This window comes from Microtus pennsylvanicus, chromosome X (assembly GCF_037038515.1).
Source record: "Microtus pennsylvanicus isolate mMicPen1 chromosome X, mMicPen1.hap1, whole genome shotgun sequence".
NCBI classification, from domain to species: domain Eukaryota; kingdom Metazoa; phylum Chordata; class Mammalia; order Rodentia; family Cricetidae; genus Microtus; species Microtus pennsylvanicus.
The window spans coordinates 53,790,088-53,807,247 of NC_134601.1; the positions used below are offsets into that span (position 1 = coordinate 53,790,088).

At 43.0% G+C, this 17,160-nt stretch overlaps 1 pseudogene; it reads left to right on the forward strand.

Annotated features, from left to right (window-relative positions):
• The first annotated feature begins 8,322 nt into the window (after nucleotides 1-8,322).
• LOC142840790 (rhox homeobox family member 1-like) lies at nucleotides 8,323-16,909 on the forward strand (annotated as a pseudogene).
• Nucleotides 16,910-17,160: the final 251 nt, after the last annotated feature.

Here is a 17,160-nt window from a genome sequence, read left to right on the forward strand (position 1 = left end):
TGCGGAGGCAAATGCTTTGTTCACCACATTCAGGCCATGGAGTCTGCACAGTTAAGTGAGAGCTGACACATGGATGTCCATCTGATCATGAAAGAGGACATGGAGGTGCTTTGTGGTCAGAGCCAGGACGATGGCAGGTGTCCCAATTAACTCCCAGATACTACATTTCCCTGGGGATAGCTCAGTGTTCTTCTCCTGTTCTAAATCTGCAACTTTTGGTTTCCCATCACACACTCTGGGACCCAGGGTTCCAATACCTTCCACAGCCAGTGTGTGTGTATGTGTGTGTGTTTGTGTGAATTTGTGTGTGTGTGTGCTTGTGTTGTGTTCATTTTCTTTACTTTTTCTTTTTTATGTATTTTTGAGATAGGCTTTTTATGTAGCTTTTGGTACCTGTAATGGAACTAGGTCTTGTAGAACAGACTGGCCTTGAACTCACAGAGATCAGCCGGCCTCTGCCTCCTGAGTGCTGGGATTAAATGCATGTGCCAACACTGCCCGGCAATGTGTTCATTTTCTGTATGATGAACTGTTCGTGGATGACCAGAGAGACCATGAGTGTAAATCCTGTCAGGAACAGAGAGCCCTGCCATAGTAGCTATAGCAGTGGAACATAATGGAAAGAGGAAGTGGCCAGGAGCACAGGTAACCTGGGGTCAGTCCAGAAGCACTGGGACTTCATGCTTTCAGCTTGTGATTCCAGGGCTGGGAGAATATTTCCCTAATATTCCTAATGTTCCTAGTCCTTATGTTTGTGGGATATGCACAATGCTCATGGCCTGAGCAAGGGATTAGCTCAGACCTTATTTCCCACTCCTTGGCTCATTTCATGCTTCTGACATCACACTTCTGAATCTTGATATTTGTGTTCCCTTGCCTCCTGACACATTCCTTACCTCCCTTCACTCCATGAGGGTGCAGCCCTTTCTCCACACTACTCCTGAACATTCTCAGCTTCCTCTCTCTCTCTCAGGATGTGTCCCGCTCCCACTGCTCTCCCTCACAGTCCTGTTTATGCAGCCATGTCTATCACCTCAGACTCACTGGAATGTTCCTACAATTTCACTCAAGTGTTCTTTTGTCTCACTGCTATCAATCTTGAGGTCATTGAGGAAAGAAGCCTGACATCCAGACTCTCCTGAGTTCTTTGAGACTGGGAGTGGACTCTGAACTTATGAGTTTGTGTCTGCCTGCTGCAGGTTTAGTAAAGCTCACACTCAGTCAGTTGAGCCGTCCCACATAGCCTAGCACTGCCAATGTCTGCTCTGCATCCACATCCTTGTGCACATCCAGCAGAAGTCTGCACAGCCTGGCCTTACTTCATCAAAGTCTTATTATCTTTAGTCAACCGAATTCTTCCTTATTGAAAGTATTTCTGTGAATAGAGTTTCCAGACAATACTCTCTAACCCTCTCTTAAACTGTGAATTCCCACATTCCCAGGTTGCCATTGTTCTTAGATCTATTTCTGTTAGTTTATGTGTGTGACTGTTTGGGCGGCCTGTATGTATGTGTACTACGTTCCTTACTAATGTCCGTGGAGCTCAGACGAAGTTAGTGGATACCCTGGAAATGGGGCTCTAGACAGCTGTGGCCCACCATGTTGGTAACAGTAACTGAACCTGGGTCTTCTGCAAGAGCACCAAGTACTGTTAAGCACTGTGTCATCTCTCTAGTCCCAACCAGGCTTCATTGTAGTGACAGTGATCTCAGTTATATCCCTACATGCATGATATAACAGAAGAAAAAGCTAAACTCCTTTTTCTTTTCCACAGTCGGGGTCAGAGCCCTGGTTGCTCAGTGTTTAGGCCAAAGAAAACAATTCGCTCCAAGCTGTGTTGACTTTGTCCCACCCTGAACCTGATCTCATCTCCTTTTCCTATTTCAGTATGGATGACCCTCCCCCCGCCCCGCCCGACCCGGGAAAAGCCTCGTTTCTACCACTGGAGAATTCAGTCAATGTTTTCCTTTCATAGTTGTGATGTTGGAACTTCACCATCCCTGAGGTCCAAGGCCTCTCCTCTGGGACCCCAGGTACTCATACTTCCACGATTAGCCTTCACTCCTGACCTATATACTTGACATTGATCATGTATCATATTCCAGATATGCTTCAGGCAGCTTCTGTGAAGCTGGTCAAGGTGGACTTAACTCTGGAATCTTAAGACACCTGGGAGGCTGGCTCTCCGAGGATGGGTTAGAATGCTAAGCTTCTTTTGATAGACTCCTCCTGTGCACAAACTTTTTCCTCTTGTAGCTTTACCTTGTGTGGGCATCAGTCCCATATTCCTTGTTCTTGGAAGCCTTTTCTGGTGAAAAAAGGGGTATTTTTGTTGTATGACATTGTAGGATAGATCTCATCTATATGGAACCCTATTCAAGAGCCCCTATGTGCACGGACATACTTTCTGGCAGGATTTGTTGAAGGCAACTTGAACATTCATTGCAGAAATTGAGATACAGAAGTCGCCACATTGGATATACCAGGTTCTGTTCTCTGTTTCTGTCCCCTTTCCCCAGCTGGTCATCCTCAATCCATTTCTTTTCCGTTCTTGACCCCGTCAATGCTCCTTGTAAAGCCTTCCCTTCTCCATATGCCCTACCCTTCCATACTATTTCCTTACCACATCAGATCCTGTGCTGTCTACAGTCACTGGCCATGTATGCCCTCTTTTTCTAAAGGGATTCATATTGTCTACACCACTAGCATGAACCTCTAATGGAAGAAATCCCACTGTCCAAATACAGAGTATTTCATATCCTCAGATGGGCTTAGAAGACATTCAAATACAGCCTTAGTCCCTCACCTAATATATAGTCTACAGATTATAGAAAATTTCATATTAGCATCCAACAAAATCTGTGTAGGTTTTTTTTACAGATATTCATTGTGTGTTTGTGTGTGTGTGTGTGTGTGTGTGTGTGTGTATGTGTAAAGGAGTGTTATTGTACCATTGGCTTTTGTGTATGTATTTATATATGATCTAACACTTAGAATGACACCTACAAGATCTGTCTCTCCAGTTACATGTTTGTTTAGTAGCACATACATAATACATACTACATAGTTCCTAAATGTGGCTGCAAGTACTTATTGAGTGTGCCAACTCTCTTAAAGCATTTGCACTTACATTGGGTTAGAAATAAATAAGCCCTTACAATAATTAAATATTCACACATCTCACAGAAATAAGGAAAGGAAACTATATTTTTCTCAAGTACACATTTTCACTGTGTCTTGCAATGAGAACTTAAGGGTAGCTAACTAGGTGGGTATTAGAAAATATTTGAACTGGAGACTGTTGGCAGTACCCAAAAAACTACTGGCTTTTTCTGAATCAACAATTGTACTTCTGGCTCCTAAAATTTGTTGTGAATTTGCCATGAGCACAAATAGGCAGCATCAAATATGTATTTGATTAGGGATGTGGAACTTTGAAGTGGACTGTAGTGTTGAAGGTGCCAGATGTTGCAAATTCCCTGAGGTTCGCTTCAGGAATACCAGGTACATACAATTCAGATGAAAGTCACCTTTGCTTAGAATAGTGGTTCTCAACAAGTTTGACCCACTTGGGGTTGTTTCTCAGATATCCTGCATGTCAGATATTTACATTATAATTCATAACAATAACAAATTATACTCATGAAGTAGCAACAGACAATTTTATGGTTGTAGGTCACCACCACATGGGTAACTGAATAAAGTGTTGAACCATCAGGAAGGTTGAGAACCACTGCTTTAGAATCATATAAAAAGCTGTTCTCTCTGTGCCAGGTCAGATGGAACCAGTGTCATTACAGTCAATGTCTATAACAATTCTGCCTGCAAATTCCTCAAATGAAGTCCTTGGGTCATTCTGGATCATTGGCCAACATTGGCCTCTCCACAAGTTTAGGTGTTCTGTGGCCTGGGATCGTTTTGTGAACCCGGGGAAGTGTATCCCTACCCCTGTGCCTTCTTCTGCTCCCCACCTGTCTTGTTCTGTAAATATGACCTGATTAGTTACCTGGGAACAACAACATACTCTCTTATATCCAAAATGTGTCAGAAACATGTATGTTTAACGAAGATGACAGGAGTTCCTTTGTGGCCTGCTCTGCTCTGTCCCCAGGTACATGAAAGCTATAAGGCCATATGGATTTCCAAGCAACATGTGACTTCATGGGGAGAATGTCATGAGGATCATGACAGCCTCAAGTGTGCATTTCTGTCATTGTCTCTTGTTACTGCAGTTCCTTAGCAGTGTCCTCTAGTGTTAAAGCATTCAGTCCAGCAGAAAAGCTCTTTAAGGGGTAACCAATTTGAGTAACTTCAGGAAGAGCCCCAAACAGAATGTATCCAGTACTCTCCGTACTCCCAATTGTAGATAAATAGTAGAGACTGCAGGGAGTCATTCTCAAACCAGCAGAGCAGTCTGGAAGAAACCAGTAGAACAGCTCAGCAGGAACAGAGACCAGGTGAGCTGCCTGGAAGAGGCTAGAGGAGCTGAACTGTCTGGAAAGACTGCAGCCTGCTGTCCTGTCTGTGGACTGCACAGTGTGGCTCAGGTTTCCAGATTTGGTGAGCCATCAGTCCTACCTTGGTAGGCTTTCGTGACAAAGCTGATTTGGAGTCATTTCTCTCCTGTAAGCAACCCCTCACCCATATTCCTGTAAGGAAGTCTGGTAAATGCAATTTGTTCTCCAGGTGGACTCTGGTATTGTTGTTCCTCCTGTCTGGGGCAGGATTCCTTTCTGCAGTAGTAAATGTGTGTTGTTTCCTTAGAAAAAGTGTGTTTTGCATTAGGAGGTGAGAGTAAGGTGTTGCCAGAGGCAAAAGGAGTAGGTGAAGCAGCAATACAGGAGGCCAGTGTAACTGATAATCAGACAGTCATCTAGGGTCCTAAGACACAAAGCTCAGGCTTTGGAGCTGGCCACCATGTGCCACCTCCCACTGTCAAGCATTTCCTTGCTTCACAGCAGCCTGCCCTTTCCACTCCATTCATGCCCATTCTTCTGTCTTTTCCCCTCTCTTCCTTCTCAGAGGTTAGAATCCAAGGATTTCTTAGCAGTGAATGAAAAGGGAAGGTAAGTGTGTCCCGTACTCCTGATGCTCACACGATGCACATATTAGGGGCTTTTCTGTGTGAGGCATCACCCTTGAAGACCTCAGCTTCTGGCATTAGCAGGATACAGACTCAGAGACTCTGCTTTTTATATTTGTGGCTGAAATCTACAAAAGAACTCATCTTTATAAAAACACACAGTATATTAAAAAGGGTAATACAACTTCAGGAAGGATAGTATTGTCTTCAGAGTGGCTATTCTACCCTTTCTGCTGATAGGGTGTTTAGGAGGGATTTGATGGGATTTACTTAGGTCAAGAGTCTTTGGGGAAACTGTTATGATTTATGAACCCCTATAGTGTATGTAGGGCTCAATGTTCAGTAAGCTGAATATTCAAAAGATTTTTTTGTTTGTTTTGCGAGACAGCGTTTCTCTGTAGTTTTTGGAGGTTGCTCCGGATCTAGCTCTTGCAGACTAGGCTGGGCTTTAATTCACAGATGTTCACCTGCCTCTAACTCCCAAGTGCTGGCATTAAAGTTTTCTGCCACCTTATCCTGGTAAAAGTATACTTAATGTTGTTTGAAGATGTTAATCAACCATACTGTTATGGGATCATGACAATCCCTCACTCCTTATACATAAAAATGAAGCCATGGGGGTGTTTTTCTGCAATGATTCCTTGGTAAAGATGCTTACTTGCAAGCCTGATTGTTGTAAGGGGGGATGCTTGTTCTTCTTGGCTGCCCAGCTTGCTTAGCCCAGAAATAACCACATAGAAACTGTATTAATTAAATCACTGATAGGCACATTAACTCTAACTTCTCATTGGCTAACTCTTACATATTAATTTAACCCACTTCTATTGATCTGTGTATCACCATGAGGTCTTGCCCTACCAGCAAGGTTACAGCACATCTATTTCTGGTGGCAGCTCCATGGTGTTTCTCTGACTCTGCTTTCTCCCTCCCAGCATTCAGTTCTGTCTTCCCTGCCTACCTAAGTACTGTCCTATCAAAATGCCAATGGAGTTTCTCTATTCATTTACGTATGAAAGGAGCACATAAACAGAAGGATCTCCTGCACCACAGATGACCTCAACCTGATCTCTGGGAAGTGCATGATGGAAAGAGAGAACTGATTTTCCCAAGTTGTCCTCTGACATCCAAACATGTGCTGTGACATGCACAAAATGGTATAGGTCCGTACTCACATAACAAATAAATTCAAAAATTAGAAGGAATCCTAATTTACTTACCTAATAACTCTACAGGTATTTGACAATGATTTTGTGTTTACACACGTTGATTTTCACATTTATAAGTCAAAATAATTGCACTACAACTTCCTTAGGAATCTTGCTAGCTGTCCTGATATCACAGCACTCTAGGGTTCTACAATTAAAAGGAAGAAAGAAATAGTTTGCATTTGTGTGAAGAGAGTGGACAGACGACTAAATGGCTAAGAGATTTTGTTGTTCTTTCAGATGACCAGAGTACAGTTCCCAGGATCCACCTCGGTAACCATCTATCTCTAAGTAGAGCTTCAGGAGATCCAGTGCCCCCTGTAGGCATGCATAAGTACAACCACACTAACTAATAGTGACCTTGTATTTAAAAAAGATTTTTAAAAAATCTGACAATCACAATTTGTGATTTCTTAACCTGTAACTTCAATAAATTTAATATCAATTTTTAGATTGGTTTATTTTTCATGTGTACAATGTTCTACCTGCATGTATGCCTTCACGCCAGAAGAGGGCACCAGATCTCATTATAGACGGTTGTGATCCACCATGTGGTTCATGGGAATTGAACTCAGGACATCTAGAAGAACAGGTAGTGCCCTTAACCTTTAAGCCATCCCCTTAATATTAATTTTTAAAAGCAATGTTAAACTCTACTTTTCTTTTTATTAATTAATTATTTTCCCAATCACATTTCCTCTCCGTTCTTTCTCTCTTCCCAGACCCATCTAATAACTTGCCTCTTCCCCCCATCTACTTCTTCTCTTTTCAGAAAAGAGCAGGTCTCCCATGTATATCAGCCATCTGTGGCATATCAAGTTGCAGTAAGACTAGGCACGTCATCTCCTATTAAGGTTGAATAATACAATCCAGTAGGAAGATAAGGTTCCCAAAGCAGATCACAGGGTCAGAGACATCCCTACTGTTAGGAGCCCCACCAGAACACCAAGACCATAATTTACACAACTGTAAAATATGGGTAGAGGGCCAAGGTCAGCCCCTTGCAAGCTCCCTGAAAGGAAGCCGAGTCTCTGTGATCCTCTCTGGACCTAGGTTAGTAAATTCTGTGGTTTCTCTGTTGGTGCCCTTGGCCTCTCTGGTTCCCACAATCCTTTTTCCACCTCTTTCACAGGATTCTCTGAGGTTCACCAGTGTTTGTAGTTCTGCATCTGTTTCCATCAGTCGCTGGGCGAAGGATTGCAGTTTCTTAATGAGATCCTCTTGATATTTCCCAACATCTCAGCACACTGAGGAAATTTTTTTGAGAATATTAATTGTTTGAATGGAAGCTAGCCCGAGGTTATTTCACTTTTGTATACTTACTGTATATATGGTGATTTCTCAGCTCCAGTACTGTTGAGAGCACTTTCAAGCTTCAGGAGTTTGCTGACACTGTGAAAAGGGCAGAGACCCACACAGTGTCAGCCTAGTCAGACATGAGAAGTACTGGGCAGGACATCGTACAGTGACTGTGATGGAGAGTCCCAATCTTTAGCATTTTCATTGTTTCAATGGTGACGTCCAGTGTTTGCAGTGACTTGTCCCCCCAGAATGCTACATAAACTCCACTTCACAAGCATGACACTCCTTCAGGTAGAGGACAGTGTTGGTGTGTTTTCAATGTCCTCTCAAGGAAACTGGGACAAACACTAGATGACATAACCATGTCCACTTAATTCCCAGATCTTGCAGTGTGCACCCAGTGAGATACAGAAGCTAGAGTTCTCCAGGGGTTCACCCAGAGGCTATTTGCTCAGTGTAAATGCATGTCCTCATCCCTACTTGTGCACCTGCAACAGCTTTCTTTCTCCTCCACTCCATTCCTAGAGGCTTTGGTGTACTTGGTTGGATCCATGTTAGATCCATTCTGCACATGCTCCCTAGAGCCACTTTCAGTGGGCACGTATCTACTATAGGGATTGTGTGATGGAAAGAGGACGGATGTGAAACTTGCTAAAAAACCCACATGTTACAAAATCATTACTATCCACAAACCATTTATGGAGATGACACTATTCTCTTTTAGGTCTCGTCATGGCTTTCCAATTCCAACATGTGGAATACAGTTTCTACAAACTGAATGAAAATAAGATTGAGATGAGCCTTGATTTTGAACATGAGGCCACTGCAGCAACAGAAATTGTCATCTATGGTGAAGGTTCTCTAAACGGTTCCGACAAAGAACCAGGGCATCCCACACCACAAGGATGATGTGACCCACGTTGTTAACTTCAACTACGTTGGTGATGACATCAGGCATGAGAGCCATGGGAACCACCAAGGGTACAGAAACCCACAGTTGAAGGAGCAGGAGAACGTGGCTGCTGCCAGAGGGCCTCAGGTCTGGCGTACAATGCCACAGGATCCAGTTGGTCTCACACCCAGGCAGCTGAATGAGTTGGAAGATGTTTTTGAAAAAACTAAGTACCCTGATGAGATCATAAGGTATGTGACTTGTTTCAGTAGCTGTTCCAGCTCCCATCCATCAGCATCTAATTAGGAGGTGTGTTCTTCACACTATGGGTCCTATCTGCTTTGAGCCCAAGCATGAGGTCTTTGTTTAGTTGCTGGGTATGGGAAGGATGTTTGAGAAGTCAAAGTCAACCTACTCTCTCTCTCTCTCTCTCTCTCTCTCTCTCTCTCTCTCTCTCTCTCTCTCTCTCTTCTCTCTCTCTCTCTCTCTCTCTCTCTCTCTCTCACACACACACACACACACATACACACACAGATATACACACACACACATGCAGTGTTGAATCTAGAAACTGGTTGGTGCCTCTCAATTTGTTCTTTAAGTTTTCTTTTTGTTTTTTTCCTCCTCCTTCTTATCCTCTTCTTCTTCATGGCCCCCATTTTATAATGGGAATTGAACTCAAGACCTAGTAGTTTCTTAGCAATCCCTCTACTAGTATAGCATATGATCCTGGTGCTGATTAATGTGGTTATTTTTTTGCAATGAAATGGAGATCTATGAAAAGCCACTTTCATACTTTAGTGCTCACCATCTCTACATAGTTTTGTGTTGGGTGTGATTCATCTCCAGAAATGACTTTCATCTTGCCAAGCTGAAATGCTTTATTTCCCTAACAGCTCCAGTTTCCATCTTCTTCTCACAGGAAGGATCTTGCAAAGCGCTTGTTCCTGGCAGAATTCAGAGTGCGGGTTAGTATGTCTGAAAAGGCTTTGGGCAGGACACTCTGCTTCAGGTCATGGTCCATGTTCTTGTATCCACTATGAAAAGCGAGCGTGGGTGAGAGGTGTCCTTGTCTGGGTTATAATAATAACTGAGCACTGACTCTTGAAGTTTTCCACAGTTAAAATGGAACGGGCAGCCATTAAGTGTCTTTTCCCATTATTGGAGACACCGTAGTCTCTTAATTGAAAAAAATAAAAATAAAAAATGCACACAATTTTTAGCACTTTTATTTTATTTAATTGTCTTTATTGAGCTTTATATTTTTCTCTGCTCCTCACCCTTTTTCCCTTCTCCCAGTCTCACTGTCCTGTGACCCCCAGACTCCCAGTTTACTTAGGAGATCTTGTCTTTTCCTACTTCCTAAGTAGATCGATTTATGCCTGTCTCAGGGTCCTCTTTGTTGTCTCGGTTTCCAGGTATTGCTGGTTTTCTTTGCTTTATGTGTGAAAATTATGTATGAGTGAGTATATATTATATTTGTCTTTCTGTTTCTGAGTTACATAACCAAATATGGTGTTTTCTAGATCTATCCATTTGCCTGCAAATTTCAAGATGTCATTATTATTTTTTACTGTTGTGCACATGTATGAATAATGCTGCTATGAACATATGTGAGCTGATGTTCTTGTGGTGTGATTGAGTATTTGGGGGTGTATTACCAACAGTAGTATTGCTGGGTGTGGAGGTGGATTGTTTCCTAATTTTCTCTGAAATCGCCATACTTATTTTCAAAGCAGCTGTACAAGTTTACACACCCACCACCAATGCAGGAGTGTTCCCTTTACCCCACATCCTCCCCAGATAGGTTGTCATCTGTGTTTTAATCATGGCCATTTTTATAGGTTTAAGATAGAATCTTAGAGTTGTTTTGGTTTGCATTTCTCAGATGACTAAGGATGTTGAACATTTCCTCAAATGTCTTTCAGCCATTTGAGATTCACAGAACACTTATAATCAGTATGGGAACATCATATATATAGACAGCATTGAGTATTATATGGTCATGCATATAGGAAAACATTAATGTTTACTGGTATGTGTACAGAGATTAATACTGAATTCCGGACACTCAGGTCATTTCAGGGTACTTATGTGTACTGTTGTAGTAGGACTCTAAGTGACCTTGGGGACATCTAATTGATGTAGCAAGATGTAGGAAAAAAACAGGGCTCTGTTTCAACAAATAAACACTTAGTTATAATGTGGATTAAGTGAGACCAGAGAGATAGTCAGTGTTTCATAATTAACCTGTGTTTAATTTGTCCAAGAGTCATGTGGGAAGACACTCACAAGTGCACATGGTTGGCCCTCCACCTTTGTAAGTTTGTGGAAAGCCAATGTAGAAAGCAGCAAAGTTGAACCTTCATGTTCCCCGATGCTGTGTTTTGGTTATCTAAAAACAATGCAAAATTGTCATGTCAGTGTTATGATATGTTGGGGCTGACAGCTTTAAAGGGTTAATTTTGTTAGAATTAAACAAAAAGAATAACATTGAGCCCATTTAAGTTAATCGATTAAAAGAGAACGGGAACAGGGGATGTTATTGAAAGTCAAAATGCAGGTTGGTACTGAGGAGAGGGCCCGAAGGATAAAGCTCTTGCCACACGAGTCTGAGGATCTGAGTTGGGACCCTCAGCATAAAGTTTAGCAGGTGTCAGCTCACCTGTAGTCAGAATCTCTTATTCAGGAGGCAGAGACTGCGGATCCTTAGGAGACCTAGATTAGCTCAGTTGCTGAGCTGACGTTCAGGGACAACCCTGCCAGTGTAAATCATGTGGGGAGCAAGCTAGGAAGATGCTTGACTCTGACCTTGGTCCTCTGCATGCACGAGTGTGCATTTGCACATAGATACACATGCAGATCACACACCTTTGCCAGTTTTTATGTGTTTGCAAATACATAAAAAGCAAAGGTGCCAAGCCACGGTCAAGTGTGTCTTCTGTTGACTAACTTGAAATCTGAAAATATTCTTTTCCTTTAAAGGAGACTATGTTGAACATGTGGGTTTTTTGAATGTGGGAAAAGATAGAGCTCACTTTTAGGAAGAGATGTAGATATCTTATTTTCAAATGAATTTCTTTCCTCCAGACCGTAAAGACTAATGTTTAGATCATGGGATAAAACCTGAGGCCATGAGCCCAGAGAAACGGACTGCTCCATAGCAAATGAGAAAGGGGAAAGGCAGTGCAGAGTGCTATTCATGCTAACTTCCTTCAGCATGGATCAGGCAGTCTTGATGTAAGCAATCTCCCTACCTGCAGCAGTAGCTTGTGCAGAATAGAAGTCCTGCCTAGGAGAACCTGATGGCTGACATCCTATCACCACAAGGTGTAAACTACAGTAGGACCAGGCTCAGGTGGGAGAAACTGGTAGAGAAGAGGGAGATTCCCCCAGGATGGAGAGGAAGAGAGATTGGAAAAGAAAAGCTGAAGGAGTGAGGCATTCTCCCCCTGTTGAGCTGACAGGACCCTGTACTACAGCTCCAGAGAGACAAAGGTGCTGCAGCCCCAGAGACTGGTGTGAGGAAGCTCTGGAGACACAGATGCACTGCAGCTTCAGAGAGGCCAATGCACTACAGCTTTAGAGGCTGATGCACTGTAGCTCTAGATATGCTGATGAATTGCAGCGCCAATGAGACTCATGATGCACTGCAGCTCTAGAGAGACTGATGGACTATCACTCCAGAGCCATTTGTACTGCAGCTCTAGAGAGACTGAAGATGCACTGCATCTCTAGAGAGACTGATGGTCTATCACTCCAGAGCCATTTGTACTGCAGCTCTAGAGAGGCTGATGCACTGGAGCTCCAGAGAGACCGATGTACTGCAGCTCTAGAGAGCCTGATGCACTAGAGCTCCAGAGAGGATGATAAACTGCACCTCTAGAGGCCAATGCACTACAGCTCTAGAGTCTAATACACTGCAGTTCCAGAGAAGCTGATGCTCTTCAGCTTTAGAGAAGCTGATGCCGTGCAGCTCTAGAGGCTGATGCACTGCAGCTCCAGAGAAGATGATGCAGTACAGCTCTATAGGATGAGGAATATCAGCTCTAGAGATACTGATGTACTTCATATATAGAGGCTGATGCACTATCACTCTAGTGGCCTATGCACTACAGCTCTAGATGCTGATGAACTGCAGCACCAGAGAGAGGCTAATGCATTGCAGCTCCAGAGAGGCTCCTTTACTGCAGCTCTAGGGGATGATGCAGTGCAGCTCTAGAGGCTGATACACTGCAGAACTAGCTAGATTAGATAGAGCTAATATGCCAACAGTGACTTAATTAATATAGATGCTTTGTGATTGTTTCGGGGCTAAGCTAACTGGACAGGTGAGAGCCAACAAGTGGCCTCCACCAAACACACTGGGGCTTTTATTTATTTCATGGAGGCATCATGTTGGTATGTTTGAGTTCCGCTCATGGCTTCTCGTCCTTTGTTGGTCTTCTTTAGACTATACATCCACATAATAGAAGGGACAGGGAGGGAGCCAAATGGCATGGACACAAAGATGTGCAGTTTAATGATTTCCCAATATAATGGACCCTTATTCCCTAGGAGCCTGAGAGGATGGTGACATCTAACCGGTAACTGTGACTGTATTTCCATAGCTGGCTATGTATTAAGGAAGAGGCGGTTTTGTTAACTGCTCTCCACATTGTTATTGATCACAATGCTGTCTGGAGGTTCAGCCTAAAAACGTTGGATCTCCTGGTATAAGAACAGAGCCCAGGATGCTCTTCATGTTGGCAAGAAGTAGGGCATCACTATCAAGCTTCAACTCTCATTGAGACCATAGCTTTTGTCCTGAGCCCAGAAAACTTTAGAGGGCATGGAAGAGGACCAGGGCAAAAGTCCATAGGTGACAGTGACCTACCCTTATTACCTACATGATGGAAGCAGTGAATCCCAAGTTATCTGAATGAATTGTCTGAATTGGCTCATTTCCCTAATCCTATAGATTACAACATCACATCTCTGTGCAGGCCTCCCTTGGAGTAGTGTTAGCTTTCTTAAGTCAATTTGGGAAGGATGTTTGTTTGTTTGTTTGTTTGATTGAGCTATGGATAGGCTGTGACTTTGCACACTCTTTTGGCAAGTGTGATTCCTTGTAATCACCATACCTGCTTAAGGTGATGGAGCAATAAGAAGCCGTGCATCGATAAATGATGAGCTGAAATCATGGGAGTATAGCGGTTTACTGCAGAGAAATTACGTGTTCTGATGAAGAAAAATATGCCAGAGTAGATGCAGAAACACTGGAACAGAAGGAGAAGATGCTGGAGGGAGAAAAAGGAGAGGGGAATGAAGGAGGAGGAGGAGGAGGAGGAGGAGGAGGAGCCTGGGAAAGAAGGAGATTTTTTTTTCTGACAGTTAAGGGGAGGTAGGAAACAGGTATCCCACTATCCTAAGTGGTGAATCTCACAGCACCCCCTGTCCTTCGTGAGATGGGCCCCATTGAGGAGCGTCAGTGGGAGTTAGGATTGAGCTGTCTGTGTAAGGCAGCACAAGCGATTGTATTGTTGAATTGCGTTGATTTCATTTTTATTTTTGGCCTTTAGTACAGAAAATAGATTTTTGTTCCTTTAGAGTCATCCAGCACCTTTGGATCTTCAGCTTTCTGCTTACTCTTCTGCTATGTTTCCTGAGGCTTTAAGGGAGGAGGTTATGAACACATTCCAATTAGGATAGAGCACTCCATAGTTGTGAGCAGAGATGACCACTCACACGGTCTATAGCTAATGGAAAGTCTTTATTCCAGCTGAAAAGGATGACACCCAGGTATCTGGGCATGTAGGCATGGCACCAGGTGTCCAGAACAAGGGGGTTGTGAGGGCATCTTAAAACCTAGATGTCCTAACATCTAACTCAGCAGATGCAGATGCCTGTGCAGAAGTAAGCAGTTTGAATCAAGCTGTTTACTGAAGCTAAGATAGCAGCTAGCTGGAGGAGGGGTTCATACAAACAGGAAGTTTAACCACAGCTAAGTTAGATAGAATATCCCTGATCTTTGGTCCCTAGAATAGAATTAATTAATTTCCCGTGGGATTCTCCATGACAGAGATCAAAGTCTATTTCTACCTGAAATGGCCTCAACAAGAATAGAAGATGGAGGAACCTCTTCACTGGATTAAACTGTCACATTTCCCACTAGGTCAGAGGGCTTGAGAAAAATCATTGACTCTTCCTGTTCTAGGAGGGCATAGTTTTTTCTAGGGACCAGTAACTTAAATGAGTTTATTTTCTTTTTTTTTTATTCAAAAGTCTACATAGTTTATCACATACTCAACAATGTTTTGTTTTTTTTAATTTATTTATTTATTAAAGATTTCTGTCTCTTCCCCGCCACCGCCTCCCATTTCCCTCCTCCTCCTCCAATTAAGTCCCCCCCAAGCCCGAAAAGCAATCAAGTTCCCTGTCCTGTGGGAAGTCCAAGGAACCCCCACCTCCATCCAGGTCTAGTAAGTTGAGCATCCAAACTGCCTAGGCTCCCACAAAGCCAGTGCGTGCAGTAGGATCAAAACCCATTGCCATTGTTCTTGAGTTCTCAGTAGTCCTCATTGTCCTCTATGTTCAGCAAGTCCGGTTTTATCCCAGGCGTTTTCAGACCCAGGCCAGCTGGTCTTGCTGAGTTCCCGATAGAACATCCCCATTGTCTCAGTGTGTGGGTGCACCCCTCGCGGTCCTGAGTTCCTTGCTCGTGCTCTCTCTCCTTCTGCTCCTGATTTGGACCTTGAGATTTCAGTCCTGTGCTCCAGTGTGGGTCTCTGTCCCTGTCTCCTTTCATCGCTTGCTGAAGGTTAATATTCAGGAGGATGCCTATATGTTTTTCTTTGGGTTCTCCTTATTTAGCTTCTCTAGGATCACTAATTATAGGCTCAATGTCCTTGGTTTATGGCTAGAAACCAAATATGAGTGAGTACATCCCATGTTCCTCTTTTTGGGTCTGGCTTACCTCACTCAGGATAGTGTTTTCTATTTCCATCCATTTGCATGCAAAATTCAAGAAGTCCTTGTTTTTTATTGCTGAGTAGTACTCTAATATGTTTGAGGCAGTTGGCCTTGCAGGTGAAGAGGCAGGGTGCCACTGTTATTCTGAGCAGGACAAGAATCAATGTTCCAGTTAATGCTGAAACTAAGGTATAGAAGTCCGGTCACCAGAGACTGTTAACAATGTAATGATCTATATCTTCTTTCTTTCCTTCCTTTGAGCTTTTCTCTCTCCCTTTCTTTACCTCCTGCCCTTCTCTTATCTTCTGCTTTCTTTCTTCTTTCTATCGACTATTCTTGTCCCCTCATTTACCCTTTCCACCTTCTTTTCCTCATCATCCCCCAGTCCTTTCTCCTTTACTTATTTAAAAAGCAGTTACTCATGTATGCACTCCAGGGCAATGACAGCCAATTACCACCACCTCATCTTCAGTCTCCTCTACGACCTTAGACCAATTTCCAGGAAGCCTGCTGAAAACCAGACTTATCCAGATAATGACCCATCCACTTTCTTGCAGCTTCTTTTCCTGTGCATAGGAGATAAGAGGCCTCTATGGGAGGCCACAGAAACCTCCACAGTTACCCAGCAAGGGCCCTGCATTTTTGTAGACCTTTCATGGATAAAACAGTATAGGGTCATACAGAAAAAGAAATTAGTAATATATTCAGCTTTCTGGCTCTTCAACTTAGATCAGAAATCTTGGGATCACCTCAAACAATCAAATTTGAATAATCTATGGCAGTTATTTCAGCTGTTCCTGCACCTATTTAATCGGAACCAGAATTGGGATGTGTTGTGCCTTTGTTAACATTGATTCAAGGCCAAATATGAGCTCTCCCATCCTTTCTATTATAAGCATATATCATGAGGATTACATAGACATGAATTGATGTAGTGGGGTGTGACTTTCCAGAGAGTCAGAGGAGATAACTTTATTCTAAGCAGTAGTTCAAGTAAACCAAATAATTCAAGGGCATGATGAGTTACCTTGTCCTTGGCAGAGAGTGTGTAGATTGTAATCCCTGAAAACCTTTTGATATCTTGTCTTCTCCATACCCTGATTTACTGATCCCCGATCTCTTTCTTAGAGTCATATTTTCCCATTTCCTTGAAAGGACATAAGAGAGGAAAGGTTCTCCCTAATGAATTTCCCTTTTCCGGTTGTTCTGAATTCCGACTTCCAGGGCTGGGGTTGCTAAGGGTTTTGTGTGTCCTTGGTTACAAAAGTTTGTTCAATCTAAAGCCTCACTGGCATTTACTGTTACACAGAGTTGTTTTAGCCCCTTGTGATACTGACTGTTGAATACACTGAAGCCATCTCTTTCACCATGTTATTGCAGAGCTGGTTTAAGAAAAGAAGAGCCCAATACAGGAAACATCAGCAGTCTCAGATTCTACAGTGTGCATCTGCTGATGGCCAGGACACCTTGCAGTAAAGCTTTTGTAGGAGTCCTGAAGCATCATCCTGTCCAGGCACCAGATGAATACAGGATCTTCAGGTGTCACTGACACCTTCTGATGGCTGTGACACCTTATCCCTTCAGCAATAAAGAGATGTGTATTCAAAATATTTCATGCCCTTTTTGGGGGTCAGAAGGGGGGGATGTCTATTATTGAGAAAATATTTAACAGAAGATAAAAGGAAGGGAACAAACCCTGAGTCATCTTTACTACTCCACAAGTCACA